At 35.5% G+C, this 8,966-nt stretch overlaps 1 protein-coding gene across 2 annotated transcripts in view; it reads left to right on the forward strand.

The window, feature by feature from the left end:
• LOC106873250 (5-hydroxytryptamine receptor 1B) overlaps positions 1-8,966 on the forward strand; it is a 178,739-nt gene that overhangs the window by 133,831 nt on the left and 35,942 nt on the right. For both annotated transcript variants that reach the window (XM_014920534.1, XM_014920533.1), the window contains one exon: positions 8,323-8,412. The gene's annotated coding sequence lies outside the window, so the exon portion shown is untranslated. The remainder of the gene's footprint in view (positions 1-8,322; positions 8,413-8,966) is intronic.

Raw genomic sequence — 8,966 nt, forward strand, 5'->3', positions numbered from 1 at the left:
ATATATATACAATGCCTTCTTTTATGTGCATGTGAAAGTCTTTGTTTACATCGTTTCTCATCATTCCTAAGGCACCTAATAAAGAAACCAAGGGATATATATATATATATATATATATACTAGCTGACGTCCTCGGTAATTTCCGGAAAAGCGGGGCTTATCACTTGGTCTCGTTCTCATAATTGTTTCGCTAATCCAATAACAACAATAAAGATATGTAGCCCTTAAAACGGTTTTTGTGCCTTTACAGAGAGTACTGAACTGTTTTACAGAAGATCTTGTTTTTAGGAATTCCCAATAAGTTAGGAATACACAAATTGTGAAGTCAGTTACGTAATAACATGAAATTAGTTACCCGATAGTAAGAATTCAAATAAAGTAGCCCCGAAAAGGGCTTTAATCCATTCCCGAGGACACTAGATTTACAATGAATGTAGAAACAAACTGACATTTAGTTTTACAGTAGACATAGAAATAAATTTGCATATAGATTGAAAAATAAAATAACATATATATTATCAATTTATCATTTACAGTTAAATAATAAATGTGTGAATCATACTAAGTTTTCAGAGCTTGTAGGACATAAATAAACAAATGATTACGATAACTGACACTTGAGCATCCCACATAAAGTTGGCCATGGGTGAAAACTGGTTCCGCAATATTCAGACCTACCACGTTCAAAAACTGACCTTGGGCCTTCTTAATTCTCATTTCAAAGCTTAGTTTCAACGGGAATTGCAGACGCTTGTACTGGAAAGGCATATCAGAGGGAATAAGTGGAATTCTAGGAATGAATACAGGCTCACCGCTTGCCTTACCAGTCAAAATTGTTGTCTCCAAGACTGTTGGAATTATCTTCTTCATTATAAGTCGCGTGCCATTGAAAAGCTTTGGTGGATTGAGGTTTCGGAGCAGCATAACTGGTGTCCCAATCTTGAAGTGTATGAGGTAGGGAGGCCAGATGGTGCTAGACTATTCAAGAATTCATCTGGATAATTCGCAGCTTCATATATGTTGAGTACAGCGTCAATGGAATTGTAGATTTGACGCTCACCTGGAAACTGTTCCAGAAGCTTAAAGTTCAAATGATCAACTGCCACATTCTTTGGATCTAAAATGGCACGGCTTTTCAGCCAATTGTGGTCTGTACACTAATTCCTCAGGTGAGGAAATAACTTATTCATTAGTTCTTCTAAATCAGATACCACATATCCAAAAGGCAAGCTAACCCGGCCATCTTTCTCGACAACCGAAGTATCATTACCGAGGTCCAACATTTGTTTTAAAACAGTTCTCTCTGCATCATAACCAATGAGCTGCACTCTCATGTTGGTTGTGAGTCTTAACTTTTGCACACTGCTCCATAGGTAGGATTACTTTATGCTGGCATTTATTTAATCAGCTCTTGTCCTCTTTGGAACCACGGGAAGGGTTTGTCTAAAGTATCCTGCAGGCAAGATTGTCACATCTCCTATGAGCGTAGTGTTGTGTCTCAGATCCCGACGGACTATGACAAGAGCTTCAAAGGAAACCTTGTGGCTCATTGTTGCTTCATCCCAGATGATCAACCTGCATTCACCTAGAAGTTTACCTTTTATAGAAACACAACTTTCTTGGACTGGTCTGAAGAGAGTTTGAAACACGAATGTACTGTTCGATCACCACTGAGCAGAGTTGTAGCTTTTCCCCTTGACGCCACTGCTATGGCTATGTCTTTCATTGGGTGCAGTTTAGCCAGCAGAAAGTCGATGACAAATGTTTTGTCAGTTCCACCTGCAGCATCCAGAAAGAAAAGATCACTGCTTTCATTTTCAATGCTCGAAATAGTGGTGTTATAACAACCCAGTTGGTCCTCCATCAGTTTGTATATATATATATATAATGCACAAGTTTCATGTAAATAAATTGCGCAATGTATCATTGCACATATTTTATTCAATAAGACGTTGAGTATCGTTCAATTGTCCAGTGGAACTACCTAATATATATACACAACTGATGACACGCAGTTACCTTCTCGAGTCATTCTGACTCATAAGCGCCGTTGTCACGGTTTCATGGTGTATATATTCCCCACGTGGACGGGAGGCCTGTCCACCGCAGGATAACGCATCTTTACCACTGGGACAACATGAAATAGAATGTTTTGCTCAAGAAAACAATGTATCGCTCGGTGCAGTAATCAGAACCACAATCTTACGATCAAGAGTGCAATACCCTAAACACTAAGCCACGCGCCTGCGCGACAGTTTTGTTATGGCAACATGGTAATCAGACGAAGAGTTCTGAAAGGTAAACACATCATGTCTTGCAGAAGATAAAATTTACACCAAATTGTACAACCTAATAAATGTCAATCATACCACTCAGATATATAGGTGTGGTTTCACTACAAAACAAAATCTCTTGGATTATCAAACTTTCAAATATTACGTCACTGGACGTCTTCTTCAAATTCCATTTTCATTTGAGATTATATATGCAGAAGTTGATGTTTTATTTACGGGGTATAATATTAATCAATCTTATAATTTTATATAAGAATAACCCTGTGCAGAAGACAGAGGAGAAATCATAATTTTACAATGAATTAAGCATTCACGATAGTCAGATAGAAAGAAGTCATATGCGCTAATGATATCATTAGGATTGTCGCAATTGTCTCGATAAACTTAGCACTATGCAAGTGTTAAAAAAAAGCCCTCTTCATTTAACGTCCCATAATTTTCATGCATATTTACAAAATGCATTTGATTCTATTACATATGGATAAATGCATGATTAATTAGTAATAAGTTAATAATAGGCATGGTTTCACTCACAACAACATTTCATACTGTAGTCTATAGGCATAGAGACAACTCTCTCAGCTGTTTTTCGAGTACACTAACGGCCTCTGTGCCAAAGCGCAGAGTAGTACAGCACTTCATCTAGAACAATCATTTATTGCACAAGAACTAGGCCAGAATTTTGTGTATTTGTGTGAAGAAAATGCGGTCAATTATATTGCCTCCAGGATATGATTTATTTCTTCCTTTTATTATCGACGTGAGATGGATGAAAATTAAAGACGATTTGCGTGGCATCTGAACTTAGAAGGTAAAGTTCTGGAACAAAGAGCACAACGTATTACTTCAACACTAATGATTTAAGATTATGACAGTTATGATGATGGCGAAGACGACGCCGATGATGATGATAATGATGATGGTAGTTTGGTGGTAGTTGTTGTGATGGTGGTGATTGTGTTCCCGGGGGGAAATGTTGGTGATGATGGGAGCTATAATCATAATAATTTTACAAAACTCTGTTAAATGATTACAAAAATTTCTCCCTTGAAGATCTATTTCTCTAGGATACGAATTTGCAGGTAATTTACATTATAACACACACACACACACACACACACACACACACACACACACACACACACACACACACACACACACACACACACACACACACACATAACGCATAGATACAGATACGCACACATACGCGCATACACACGCATACACACGCATATGCATATGCATGCATACATACATACATTCATATTTACACACACATATATATATATATATATGAAAGACTTTAATAACTATTCTCTATTAATTGTGCACCGATATTTATCTGAAAGGGTAATTAGAAATTTAAAACAAATTAACTAATGTTGGATTTTGAATATTAAAATGATTCACTAGTGTGGTTTAATATTTTGCTATTCAGTTTGAAATTTATATTCGTTTGAATGAATAACAACTGGATACCCGAGCGCTGAAATCAGCTTCCATTCAAACTAAATGAACAAACTTTAATTTCTGAATGATTTTGTGTTGATTCAGTGAAACAATATTGAATATATTCACTCAAGCTTCTCATTGAACCGATTACCATATGAAAAGGAGTTTCACTTTAGAACAAAATTTATGTCCGTACTTGGTAATAGTCAGCAATGATAATTGGCATTGATTTCTTCATATTACGATTGAAATAAATAGAATTTCTGTTTTTACTATGTTAGTCCTAATTAAAAATAAAACAAAATTAAATCTCTCTTGAGCATGTATTTGAAGTTGGAAATTATTGTTAGAATTATGCTTCATACCGAACCAAAGCAAACATCTAATCGTCTTTTATTTGACGACATTGGCAATAGGAATAACGACAACTAGGAGGATGCGGAATCTGCTGCCGACAATTATGAATGTAGGGTGATGAAGATAAGGGTGATCATAGTATTATTAGTTGTGGGGTAGATGAGGAAGGTGATGGTGACAACGATGAAGATAATGATGATGGTGATGATGATAGTGATAAAGATGATGACGATGTTTTCGATTAGAAAACTTTATTCCAAAACATTTTGTAAAAATCTAAATAAAACTCACAGCTTAGAGACAATATGAAACGATACATGACAAACTGCGGCACTTAAAACAAATATTACAAAGACATTTTAATTACATGAAAATAGTTAAGTGTTGTACGTAGTGTATGCGCTCGTAACGAATTCGGCGGTTATTCATTTCTGTATGTCTTATTCTCTTTAGGATGTTTTCAACAGGAACATTTTTGGTACCTGTAAATGTTCTTGTATTCATCATTGATAAATGATAAATCTTATATCGGTATTTTCAATTGTTTCCTTACAAAAATATTATCTGCTATTCATCAACATGCAATGAAATAGATTGTAATAACACATGTGGCTCACAATCAAAAATAATTCTTTCTAAATTTTGTACAGGGTCAACAATTTCGATGGTACGGTATTAGACGACATCTTTGATCCCAGTATTTCAGTGTTACTCTATTTTATCAACTCCAGAAATAGTTTACCTATGTAGGATTTGAACTCAGAGCCCGAATTGACATAAAGAATGGCATACCGTTTTTTCCAGCTCACTAATGATTCTACCAGCTCATTTACTATGAAAGATGAAGTCGACATCAGCAGAATTTGAACTCAGAACGTAGCGACCCAATCAGCAAATGTAGTATCTGCTGCAAAGCACCTTTTGAGTGAATGCAGTATGCTCACACAAAAGGATTAAAGGCAGACGCATGACCGATTAGGCAAAAGAGTACATTAGGAGGTTAGCCGAATATTTGGATTTCAAATAACAGACAAGTATGAACACTGAGATGCTGTGATAGAAAATTACAATTACAAGATAATGGGGACGTTCATATAAAGATTGACCATGCTATTGAAACAAAAAGACTCGATGTGATATGAGAAGACAAAATAAACAGTGTAAGATCATGAAATTTGCAATTCCCTTTGATGGCTGAGTGGATACCAAAGAAGCTGAAAATATTGAAAAATACCAGGATCTAATCAGAGAACTTAGAACACTATGGAAGACTGATACAACGTTTTGTTCCACTGCGGTAACTGGAGCAAATGATGCACCACTCAAATGCTACCTAGAAGACTGAAAGAGGACGAAACTAAAAGACAATTTTTCCACCTGTAGAAAAGTATCATCCTATATTCTACAAGAATCCATAGGAAGATTCGTGCGATTTGAGATCTGTTGTCATCAAACCTTAAGATAAAATACCTGCTAATTTAATTTGCATGCACTAACGTCGTCATCGTGTTTGCCGTCATCGTCGCCGTCGTTTTCGTCATAGTAGTAGTAGTGGTGGTGGTAGTATTAGTATAAGTAGTAGTAATAGTTGTAATACCAACAATAGCAATAACAATAACAATAATAATAATATTGATTGAAATGATAACAAAAGTAGAAGAGGAAGAGAACGAAGAAGAGAGAGAAGAAGAGGACAGAGAAGAAGAGGAGAGGGAGCAGGGGTGGAGAGGAGGAATAGGAAGTGAAATTAAATCTCATTTTTAACCCAAGCTGCATACTTTAGCATTTTTGGCTTTCATTTTTGGCTTTAGATAATAAATCTAATAGATGTAAACATTTTATTTTCCCTTAAGCATGTAGTGATAGATTTTCTCTATATTTCATTCTCGAATGGTGGAGATTGGTTTAATGACACAAATGTTTCTTGATATTACGAGAAACCGAAGTGCCATAACATTATAATTTCCATGAAAGTGACCTGATGCCCATGGGGGATCGAATTAAAATTTTATATGCATTTCTCTGGGAGATTTCCTCTTGCTTTATTGAGTTCGTTCACAACCTGTCAAATTCGAATATTGAAACATTTTGACATTTCTAACTTTTCTTTTGCGCCATGCAAATTAGGAGATGCTATCTAAACTCAGCATCATATTTGCATTTAGTTCTGCATATTAAAATATCTCCCCAAGAGACTTTCAAAATATATATACCCAAATTTTAAAGAAAAATAAAATTACTGGATAACGCTTATAAATAACTATTGATCATGGCATATATAAATTTACGAGGGCTGTACCAAAAGTAATGTACCGGCGTACCTAACTGTTACAATAAATGACACGGAAATTCAATTTTCACATGTTAGTTGAATAACTATGATGCCTCTATAGAATGGTTCCACTCAAGATAGTCTCCATCATAACGATAATTTGGGCCATCGTTGAACACAACTATTGATTTAGAGGTTTTCACTATTATAGTCATTTTGCCAAATGAATCACACTTCATCTACGCCATCAATCAGTGGTCCCCGATGGCCACCCTTCAGCCAACCTAATAGGTGGAAGTCGAAGAGCGTCAGTTTTATCGGTTGATGGGGACCACCTTCGTACATGGCCTAAGAAATGAATAAGAATCGATTACAGGTTCTTCGGTCCTTTGCTTCTGAAGACTTCACTAAGAATTTTTAGTGTTTCACTGTGCAGTTAACAGTTCGAAGTACGGTCACTTACCACAAAATCATGAAGAGGCTGGTGACATATTCATCATTCAAAACTGGCATGCTTATTTCACAGTCGATTGCATTTCATCGAGCATAAAATAGGTAATGTCTTGTATACTAATATATGCTCATGTTCTAAATACCAATTACCTAAAAAGTGCTAAGCGGTATATTTGGTTGCACTCAAACACAACTTGTGAAATGTTTAAATGAAAACACGCGTGGAGAACCATCGTTAAAACTATGCAGTCGTCCACCGTATGTTTAATTACTGCGTGTGTTTTAATCTCAGACAAGGCATATATATATAACTACATAGAACATCAGCAGCAGCAGCAGTTGTAGTAGTAGTAGTGGTAGGAGGAGGAGGAGGAGGAGGACGAGGACGAGGACGAGGACGACGAGGACGAGGACGAGGAGGAATATTCTGAGAACCATTATGGTTAATAGTATTACTCACTTTAGTAGCAGCGTGAGCTCTGGAAAACGATTTGAATTGAAGTGGGTTATCCAGAAAATTTCTGAATTCCACGAAAAAAAATTATTGATTTCTCTAACGCTCCAGAAGACAGTCATTCCATTAAATATGTCATATCATATGTAATGTTATCCAAAACTCTAGCTAAAAATATATCAACAAATACCTAGTTTTCGTAATCTGGTATACATTACTGTCCAAACAGTTGGCATATTACTGATAGAAATGCCAAGTTCCGTCATGAAAGCACCATCGAAGGACCTATTGTAGATTCAAAATCCCTTCGATAAACATTCTAATAGATGATATTTAAACTTAATCTCTCAATCTCAGTTTATCCTTGGCTTGGCAAAGAATGTGAGCAAGTTCGACTGAATTCCAAATCAATATGAATTTCTAGAGACATTACATCTACTTTTAAAACACGTCAACTCAATGGTTACACCATCTGGCTAAAAACTGTTGTTCTGATACTAAGATCGTTACTGCTCTCCGCGGTTAATTGATTCACGTTAATTGGATTGTGTGCTTAAGTAAATAGGTACAATAACGAAATATGCATGTGCTGATGACGTATAAATGTACAGCTATACCACAATAAGTAATATTGATACGGCTGATGCCTGAATTTACATGTACATATTCTGATTTGATTGAGCGATGTTCTCAATAATCCCTACTTTACTAAATCCAAAAGAAGCCAAGTAATAAGGCGAGTACTGCAAGCACTAACTTCACATGTGAGGAATATCGTTTAAATATTCTCGAGTCACTTCCATCAGGAGAATTAATATTTTACGCAATATAGTTCAGGATGTATTATATGCCCACAATTGTCTTAGTGCGTAAGTATTCTCATATGATGATAAAGAAGTCATAAACAAAAAATATCATGCAAATAAATGAGACCGTTTTAGAAATACCATACATCATTCGTTTGTCTTCTTTCGTTTGTCTTCTACGTATTGCGTCATGCTTTAATACAAAGTGTATTGTTTTGTGTATTCTTATAGCAACCACCCTGAAGATCCTACTACATATTGACAATTAAAGAAGAAATAAAAGAACGAAACTGATATACTCTGGTTGGACAAGATTTGTAGGTGAGTCTATAAGTATGAATATAGTTATACAACCATCCATCCATCCGTTCGTCTGTCTGCTTGTCTGTCTGCCTGTCTGTCTGTGTGTCTGTCTGCATGTCTGTCTGCCTGTGTGTCTGTGTGTATGTGTGTCTGTGTCTCTCTCTCACTCTCTCTCTCTCTCTCTCTCTCTCTCTCTCTCTCAATATATATATATATATATATATATATATATAATTTTTCATAGAAAACTATGTAATCGTTACCAATATTAGCGTCAAATCTCTCTCTTAAATTTAAATTTTAAACTTTGGATATATATATGCGAACATAAGCACTGTTATATACAAGCAGCATATGTGGCATCAATTTAGAGCATGGAGTTTATAATTCAGAGACTCACTTATCTACATTTTACTATAAGAAATCCATTGATGTAACAACTCTACAATTATGCTTGAATTATAAATTCAATATACGCGATATGATACTACATATTTCTCCTCCTAGTTCTTTTTTGTATATATCCGATATATATATATAAATATATATATATATATATATATATATATATA

Source organism: Octopus bimaculoides, chromosome 9 (assembly GCF_001194135.2).
Source record: "Octopus bimaculoides isolate UCB-OBI-ISO-001 chromosome 9, ASM119413v2, whole genome shotgun sequence".
Classification (NCBI taxonomy): Eukaryota; Metazoa; Mollusca; class Cephalopoda; order Octopoda; family Octopodidae; genus Octopus; species Octopus bimaculoides.